Below are 9,679 nucleotides of genomic sequence, written 5' to 3'. Positions count from 1 at the left end.
TCAAAGGACCCACCTTCCTGCATGGGAAATGGATGTGGAAGGACAACCCTCCCTTGGGACACAAGGATTGGTGCCCCCAGCACCCGTCATGGCAACAGAAACAACTGCTGAGCAGGATGTTTGAGGGATTAGGGATTGAGTAAAACTGTTGGAAATCTTACAAAAAACCACATTTTTTTCTCTTGCAGACAAGGAGTATATTGCAACTCAGTGTCTCATGCTTGTGCCTTCTGCCAACATTCACAAAGGTCTTACTCTGTTGCCTGAAAATCAAGAAAAAACAGCATTCTCTGGAAACTCCTGTTTCCCAGCTCCAGAGCCTCAGCCCTTACTGGCAATGAACCCCTGAGATCCTCCTGATCCTCCCAGACTGTGACCAGCCCTGTCTGACACCTCTTCCTAAACCCCTGCTGGCCTGCCACAGCTGCCTTGCCTTGCCTTGTCTTGCCTTGCCTTGCCTTCCCAAGCCTTGCCTTGCCTTCCCAAGCCTTGCCTTGCCTTCCCAAGCCTTGCCTTGCCTTCCCAAGCCTTCCCTTCCCAAACCTCCCCTTCCCAAACCTTCCCAAACCTTCCCTTCCCAAACCTTCCCAAACCTTCCCTTCCCAAACCTTCCCAAACCTTCCCTATCCTTCCCTTCCCTAACCTTCCCAAACCTTCCCTTCCCAAACCTTCCCTTGCCTTCCCAAACCTTCCCTTACCTTCCCTTCTCAAACCTTCCCTTCCCAAACCTCCCCTCCCCTTCCATCCTCTCTTTTTCCATTTTATGGCTGCACTCAGTGACCTTAAAGGTTTTTTCTCCCCTAACTAATTCTCTGCTTGCCCTGCTCAGTGTATTGCTCCTGTCCAGCAGCCCCTCAGCTCTCTGGGAACTCCTGGGAGTGCTTTGGTTGAGTGGTGTCATCATTGTTGTGGTCTCAGCTAATTGCACTTTTATTTTTCTTACCTTCTCCGAGGCTCTTTAAGCTCTTGGCTCATTTGCCTCCCACACTTGGTGCTCCCAGCAGAGCCCAGCTGGTGCCAAGCTCAGGAGCACACACGTCACCGGGCTCTGAGCTCACACTGGCAACCCAGATTATCTCCCTTAAAAAATGAAGCACAGCAGCTGCTTTTTGGGCCAGAAATCCATGAGGCAACACTAATTCACACAGGTGGAGTTTCTGGCTGGGCCACATGGCCACTGATGTAAAACTGAGAGATTTCTGAGTCTCTTGAAATAACCCCATGCTCTGCTCCAGCACAAGTGCTGGGCCCAAGCCCCCAGTCAGTGCCATGGTGGCACTCCCTGCTTGGCTTTGGGAGGAAAAGCCACAGGTTAATTGCAAAGGTCTTCTCTAAATTTAGTTTTATAGGTAAATATATAGATAAATATATAAAATAATGAAAATATATAAATAATAGAAATATATGAAATAATGAAAATATATAATAGATATGTATAAATTTACATAAAATATATATTATAGATTATTATCGTGAGGTTTATAATATAATATAATATCTCTAATATCACCCTTTTTAGAAAAGTGTTACTCACACCTATGACATGGGAATCCCCCATCACTGTGAGCTTTGCAGAGCTGGGAGAACTGTGTCTACAATAAGCACAGGGCAAGAGTTCCCATTTTTATGGGGTTTAATACTTTTTATGATGTGCCAGTAGCTGGAGCTGGGGGTTTGAGGCCTTCAGAGCAGCCTGGAAGCTGCTTCTGTGGGCTCTGTGCTGCCCATGAGGAATATTGGCCTGAGAGACTCAGCAGGAATGAAGTCCTTTTTCAGGATACAAAGCCACCTCTGGACAAACTGCCTGGTGTCCTGGGCCTGGGGAACAGCAAGGCAAGGTTCTCAAGTGTTCAGGAAACACCTGGATGTGGCACTAAGTGCTCTGGTCAAGGTGACAAGGTGGGGATTGGTCGAAGGTTGGACTTGATGATCTTGGAGGTGTTTTCCAACCTTAATGATTTAACAGTTCTAAGGCAAGCCCAGCAGAAGATAGATAACAGTGACTCCTGCAGATTTAAGATGGTTATTTAATTTCCTTTTTGCTACTAAAGAGACAATCCCAGTCATTAAATGCACAGAAGGAAATGTGAAAATGCCCCTGCTGAGCAGGGTGGAGCTGGTCCCTGGGGGTTTCACACCAGGCTGGGTGCAAAACCAGCTGAAGGGGCTCAATTCTGCTTTGAATATCTGGATGTCATGGAGATGCTTCAAGTTACAACATTTGACAAGTGGGTTTCCCTCCCAGTTATCACCTTGGCCTTGTGCATTCAGTTATAAACAAGGAGGTGCCAAGACTTGTATTGTCCGTGTGCAACCAGCTGGTTGGAGCCTGAGCCCAGCCCAGACCCCAAAGGACTCCCCAGTCCCTCTCTCACCATCTCTGTTGCTCAACAGAAGAGTCAGCAGAGGTGTCAACCCACCACAAAACACCCCAAGGAAGTGACATCAGGGCCCTGTCACCCAGTGGAGGTGTCCCTGCCCACGGCAGGGCTTGGAATGAGATGGGCTTTAAGGTCCCTTCCAACCCCAACCAGCCAGTGATTCGGTGACATTCTGCTCCTGGATGAAGCTCCAAAGGACATTGATTGTCCTCTGTGTCTGCCACATGTCCACAGCCAAAGGATCCATGGAAGAACTCCTCAGGAAGCCAAGCAAATCCTCCAGACAAAGTTGCTGCCCACGGGGCAACAACAGCATTTCTTCATCACTTCTTTTAGCAGGAAAGCTAAACTGCTAAAATGATAAATAACAGCAGTGTCTGTTATCTAGTATTATTTATTATTATTCTGAGGGTAAGTAGACCCTTCATCTGACTACACCAAACACTAACTGCTCCAAAAATTCCGTCCCCACCAGTGGAACCCACCTTTCCTGAGTGCCAGCATCCCAGAAACCACGAAATAACAGCGAGTGATGCTGCCAGGCTGAAGGAATAAGGGGGACTTAGGCCCAGAGTCCATGCTCACAAAGGGGACTAACTGATTGAGGAGGAACTTGGACTTGATTGCAGTCCATAATTAGGCAGAGGGAAAGCAGGGAGGAGCAGCAGGTCTCTGAGGATGGCAAGGAGAGCCAACCAACAGCTGCTGGAAGTTGAGACAAGGAACCACTGGCAGAGCTTTGGATTCTCCCTCACTTGAAGGCTTTGGGTACAATCAGGACACCTTTCTGCACAACCCACATAGCCAAAATTCTCTTTATTTACCCTCCTGCAAATTCACTGAACATCAGAAACATATTTTAAAACCTGACAGTGAAGAGATTGCAGTTCACTGTTACTGGGATGCTTCTGCTCAGGCCAAGGGTGGTGGGGATGTGTCTGACCCTGAACTCCTTCATTCCCAGAGCTGTTTCCTCTGCTACATGGACAGGACTGTGGCAGCCTGAGACATAAACTTGTCCCCACCACCCACAAATTGGCTTTTTCTAGTTAATGCCTGTGACCTTTACACTTTAAACCTTGAAGTGGAGGAGGTTGAATGTAAATTTAATCTGTAGGACAGATGCTAAAAATTGCAGCAGCATTACCTCTGCCAGCAGCATAGGCTGTGTCTTGGCTCAAATTAGGCTAAATAACAGAAAAGAGAACAGCAGGAAAAATAGCAGATGTGCCAGAAGACAAAAAGAGGTTGGGACTTCCCCAAAGTGCAGACAGTAAATTAATTCCAACTGCAGGTAACAAATTAGGTGTATCTGCTTGTCTTGTGTGAGAGAGATTCACACCAGTGATGTGACAAGGAAAGAGGAGCCACAGAGCTCCTCCTGCCCTCACTGCACCTGAAATCTGCTCCCAATCCTCATTAAAACCTGCAACAGGATGAGTTTTAGCATAGGAAGGCCGAGCTCTTCTTGGGGATGGCAGAAATGGAGCTTCTGTCTAAGCTGTTATTCTGTATCTCATGAGTGATATGATTTGCACACACTAATTAATCAAATCCTATCTAGTCCAGCCTTTTTTGTTCAGTCGTGGTTGTAAATAACCAGCTTTTAACCTCAATGTCCAAGGTGTTCCTGTGGATGTCTTGCTTTAAGTGAGGACAAGGGCACAGCCAGTAAGGAGGGGACAAGTGGCAATGGCCTTTGGAGAGTTCAAAGCAGTGGAACATCTCCTGGGCTGAAACTTTGGAGAGTTCAATGCAGTGGAACATCTCCTGGGCTGGCACTTTGGAGAGTTCAGTGCAATGGAACATCTCCTGGGCTGGCACTTTGGAGAGTTCAAAGCAGTGGAACATCTCCTGGGCTGGCACTTTGGAGAGTTCAATGCAGTAGAACATCTGGGCTGGCACTTTGGAGAGTTCAAAGCAGTGGAACATCTCCTGGGCTGGCACAGCACCCGGGCAGAGCCTGGGCTCTCTGACAGAGTGGCATTTGTGTGGTTCTGTGTGACAGCAGCAGTGTGGAGTTTGGGTCCCTGCAGCTCTCCCACCACAGGACCCAGCTGGTCACTGGCTCCTGGGCCTGGTCCCTCACCCAGGCTCAGTCCTGCCACGGGCCAGTGCCAGGTCACCACAGGGATCATCCCTCAGCTCCTCAACATCTCCAGCTCCTGGCTGGAGGTTCAGCCTCAGAAACCACTCCCAAGTCATTCCCAAACCAAACCAAATCATTCCCACTCCCATGCACTGATGACCAAACCCAGCGTGGGTGATGGGGAGCAGCTGGGACATCCCCAGGGAGGTGTCAGCTCTGGGGCTTGTCCTCAGCAGCTGCCCTGAGCAGACCAGACTCTTGATCTCCACTGTCAGTGGAACATATTCCTGTGGCCTATCCTGCATTTTTGCCTCCTCAAACCAACTTCTTGCTGCCCCTCTCTGAAGAAGTTCAGCTCCAAATCCCACTGGGATCATGAGGCATCAAATCTGCAGAACTGTTTTCTCACATTCTTGCCTATTTTAATTGTTCATTTTAACCACAGCTGGTTCTGAGCTGGAGAAACAGTGGCACCATCTTGGTGAGTGCAGGAATATATATATATGATATATATATATATCTCATGTATGTAATATATATAATATATATATAATATATGAGATATATACATATATTCCCACACTCACCAAAATGGTGCCATATATATGTTTATATACAATATATGTATTATATGTACATTATATTTTATATATATATATATTACATATATGGATGGATGGATGGATGTGTTCCAGACCCACAGAGCACCTTCCATGTGCACTGCATCCAGTTTTCTTGAAAGTAAGGAAAAATGCTGAAAAAATACAGCCAGCTAATAATGGGTGATGATGAGGAGAATTGATCTCCAGGTGGAGACTTTCAGGGCAGCACCTTTTTGTTTCCCTCCACAGACCAGGAGCAGTGAGATAAATCCACCCCAGGACCCCCAAAGTCCAAGCCTGACAAGGAGCCTTCCTGGGTTTAGTGCTCCAAGGAGGTCCAAGAACCGTGGTGGGATCTCTGCTGCTCTTCAGCTTTCCATGGGGGATGGCTGAGAGCCTGGCAATGACTGGAGTCCTCTGGGCTGAGGGCAGTGCTGCCTTCTGAAAGGTGAGGCCCTGTCAGTTGTGTGACTAGAAGAGAATTTAAAGGCAGAAGAATTATTTACCTGAAAACATTGATTTGCAATAATGGAACAAAGTTACAGAAATATAAACCAATAAAACACATTCTTACGTTTGCATGCAAAATGAAGGAATGTCCTTAACAGAACTTGTGTGTCAGTCAGTCTGTAAGAGTGGCCAAAAACTCTGACACAATTTCTGGGCTGGCAGAAGTTGGAGGAGAGGAGAGGAGAGGAGAGGAGAGGAGAGGGGAGGGGAGGGGAGGTCCCACAGGACTTCGTGATTATGTCATGAGAGTTTCAGCTTTTTTGAATGGAGTACAAATAAAAGTATTTATTAGGAAGAAACAGCAGAGCAAGAGTTAGAAAAATGGTATTTCTTGATAAACAGGGGCACAATCAATCAGCCAGGTCAGCACTCAGGAATGTGCATTTTCATAAAGCCCACAGAGCTGTTGAGCCACCAGGGAAGGATGGGAGAGTGGGATCAGCTCAGTAACTGGAGACCTTTCTTCCCAAGAAGTCTCAAATCCCCTGAAATGACCTCTGAACTGAAATGATGAAACATCCCCAACAGGGAGACCAGCGAGGCCCGATTTGTCCAGGTACCTTCTCAAAAGATGCCAATCAAGAGATGTCCTCTCCTGGAGCCACAGTCCAGCACCACTCCTGGTTTCCCTGCCCTTCTGCACCAGGATGCCTCCATATCTCTGGATTTCAGAGTCAGCAGGAGACAACATTCAGGAGGGTTCCTTAAAGCAGAAGTTCAGAGCCACGAGGTCAAGATGTGAAACATCAGATGAAGCTGAGGACAGCCAGGAAAACTGGCAGCATTTCCTCGTGGTTCAGGCCCTCCCAGTGCAGCTTTAGTTATTCCATCCTGCTGTGCTGGCTGCAGTGACAAGGGGAATTTTACAGCTGCAGAACTTAATTTGGAAAGCAGCATCTCAACTGTTGGGCTGTGAGCCCCCATGGGGACAGTCAGAGTGTGTTAATTCAACTTCAGGTTTGACCTGAAGAGCATTTTAACCAACATCAACCTTGGGAATTGAAATGTAGTAACATTTTCTGAGAAAGCAGCTGCACATTGGCTGTGCTTCCTTCTCAGCCACATCTTTCAGGAACAGCCACCAACCTGCTGGCCAGGGCCCTGCCCATGAATTAAAGCCACACTGCATTTCCAGGCCCATGGATCCCTCCTGGGCACACCTGGGACCTCACCTGCAGCTTGCCCAGGGGCTCAAGGGGATATCTCAGGATAGTTCTCATGCTGAACCTTCTTTCTGCTGTTCCCTGACTGAGGAAGGTCTAAGGGTTTGGGAGACACAGTCTCTCCACATCCCCTTTGGTTCTTTTGTAATCTCTTGGACATTTCAGCAGCTTAGCTGTCAGTGAAGAGCTAAAGTATCACACAAAGGCTCAAAACCACTTCCCCTACCCCAAACCCTCTGTGTTTAACCCTTTATGATTTATTACCAACACAGGCTCTGACTGGTGGGCTCTTCAGGTTGCTGGGATGGGATATGGATGTGACAGGGGTGGGGTTTTCCCTTTTTTTTTGTGTGGATGTAGCCAGGTCTCCCTCCAGTAAGGGCAAGGGAAGTATGGACAGGAAGCTCAGAATTTGGGTTTGGGCTGAGACCAATGATGGGAGAGCAACTGGGCTTCCTGGTGCCTCCAGGGATGCAGTGAAGGAGGGCTGGCTGGCTGATCCCACAAGGCATCAGAGCAGGGTGAGGAGATCCCTGCGGTGCAGGAGCAGCGGAAACAGGACCTGCCACCCCCAGCACTGCCAAAGAGGGTCTGAGAATCATGGAACCACGGAATCATGGAATGGTTTGGGTTGAAAAGGGCCTTAAAGACCACCTTGTCCCACCCACTGCCATGGGCAGGGACACCTTCCACCAGCCCAGGTTGCTCCCAGCCCTGTCCAACCTGGCCTCTGGTAGGCACATGTTGAAGACACAGTGACTGGGGGAGTGGGTCCCTTGGACCAAGAGCTGCTGTTCTCAACCCCTTCTCCCTCTGACACAGCAACCTCACCTCCAGCAGGAACCCTGGTACAATCAGCTGCTGTGCAGGTGCAGAGGTGACTTCATTCTCCCACATTCATGTCTCTCTCCAAACTCCATTTGTTCCTTTCCAAAGCCTGGGCTCACTGTGAAAACCACATTTAATTCCTTTTTCTCCTGATTGAACATGAGCACAAGTCCTTGAGCACAAGTGCTGTGAGGAGAGGCTGAGGGAGCTGGGGGGGCTCAGCCTGGAGAGGAGGAGGCTCAGGGGAGACCTCCTGACTCTGCAACTCCCTGACAGGAGGGGGGAGCCAGGGGGTGTTGGTCTCTTTTCCCAGGAACCAGCAGTAGGACAGGAGGGCTCAGTCTCAAGCTGTGCCAGGGAAGGTTTAGGTTGGATATTGGGAAGAATTTCTTTCCAGAGAGGCTGATCAGCCATTGGAATGGGCTGCCCAGGGAGGGGGTGGATTCTCCATCCCTGGAGGTGTTTAAGGTGAGACTGGATGTGGCATCAGTGCCATGGGCTGGGAACCACGGCGGGGTTGGATCAAGGGTTGGACTTGATGATCTTGTTTGATTCTGTGATTCTGTTCTATGGGATGAGGTGATTTCCCTGTGGCTCTTGCACAGGACACACAGCCCAGGGCAGGCAGGGCCTGCACTGCATGAGAACAGGGATTTCCTGGTGCCTGGGGGTTGTGATGAAATTATCAGGGCTTAACCAGACACAGGGCATGCCTTGAGCTGGGCAAAGTGTCCCTGCGTGCTCTGAGCCACGGCAGAGCTGAGGCAATGGGACTTGGCTTAACCCACCCTAAAGGAGGGGCATTCCCTGCTTTTGCCATGGACTGGGAGTGTCTGCACAGGCAGCCCCTGTCACCCCTGGCATGCTGGGTTTGGAGACTGGGCTGGGATAAGTCCTGCTGGTTCTGGTAGTCCTGGTTCCAAGTCCTGATGTCACTTCTGAAGGTAAAGCTTAGGTGTGGGGGTGATGGGGGAAGAAAAATTTTAAGCCCAAAGTCAGTAGGAAACATGGGAAGTTCAGCCAGGTTGGAGTGAGCTGAGAGGGGCCTCAGTCATGATCCTGAACAGGAACCAGTTCTAGATTCAACCCTCCTCTGGGCCAGTTGAAGGGGTTGACCAAAGCTTCAAGCCACATGGGCCACCCTAAGGAGGATTTGATGATCTTTGGAGTTGTCTCTAGTTTTCCTACGTGGAAAGAGTAAAAGACAATCAGGAGTTGCACTTGGATGATCCTCATGGGTCTCTTCCAACTCAGGATATTCCATTCTGTGGTTCCATGATTCCATGGTTGTGGTGGCTCACAATGGGTGTGGGTAAAGCAGGTCTCCAGGCTGTGACATCCCTGAGGGGCAGCAGCTTTCAGAGGATCCTGCTGGCCTGGGCAGAGCTGCAGGTATTGGGGCAGAGCCAAAGCAGAGCAGAGCTTTGATTCAGTCTCAGCCAGATGGAGATTTTCAGGTAAGAGCAAATAGGGCAACTGGGCAGAAGGTAAGACTGAAAAAATCAGCTGATGGAGAAGGAGTGTGATGGAGGTGATGGACTGAAGGCCTTTCCACAGGCTTTGAGTTCCAGAGCAATGGAGCAGCTCCAGCTGGGATTTATCTCCCTGAGCAATGACTGCAAAGGATGGAAGTTCTGAGAAGAGCTGCCTTTGCAGTGTGGGCTTGTGCTCCCTGAGGGCAAGGAGCTCGAGGTACCATCAGATCCATCAGATCAGCCTTGCTGGGGGTGGGAGGGCCAGCTCTGCCCTGCCTTCCTCTGCTGTGTCAGGAAGCAGTGACACGAGGCCTGAATGTCCTCAAGAATGGCTGGGACAAGTCATCTCTATCACCTGGGTATTTCCACATGGAATTATAGAGAAACATCACGGAGACCTAGAGTCAGAGAATCATGGAATGTCCGGAGTTGGAAGGGACGCACAAGGATCACTGAAATCCAACTCCTGGCCCTGTACAGACAACCCCAGTAATCACCTCAGCGGCTTCAAAGATGCTGAAGGGTCTGGAGGGGCCATGAGGAGCAGCTGAGGGCACTTGGTGTGTGCAGCTGGAGCAGACCAGGCTGAGGGCAGAGCTCAGGGGGGGCTGCAGCTCCTCCCCAGGGGCAG

The 9,679-nt window shown here is 49.4% G+C and overlaps 1 long non-coding RNA gene across 1 annotated transcript; it reads left to right on the top strand.

The window, feature by feature from the left end:
• Positions 1-8,849: 8,849 nt before the first annotated feature.
• On the top strand, positions 8,850-9,443 carry LOC135402155 (uncharacterized). Its single transcript, XR_010425042.1, has 2 exons — positions 8,850-9,030; positions 9,131-9,443. It is a non-coding gene; the product is annotated as an uncharacterized LOC135402155 (long non-coding RNA).
• The last annotated feature ends 236 nt before the right edge of the window (positions 9,444-9,679 follow it).

The sequence above is a fragment of the Pseudopipra pipra genome, chromosome 24, assembly GCF_036250125.1.
Source record: "Pseudopipra pipra isolate bDixPip1 chromosome 24, bDixPip1.hap1, whole genome shotgun sequence".
NCBI lineage: Eukaryota > Metazoa > Chordata > Aves > Passeriformes > Pipridae > Pseudopipra > Pseudopipra pipra.
This window is presented reverse-complemented; position numbering and strand designations above follow the sequence as displayed.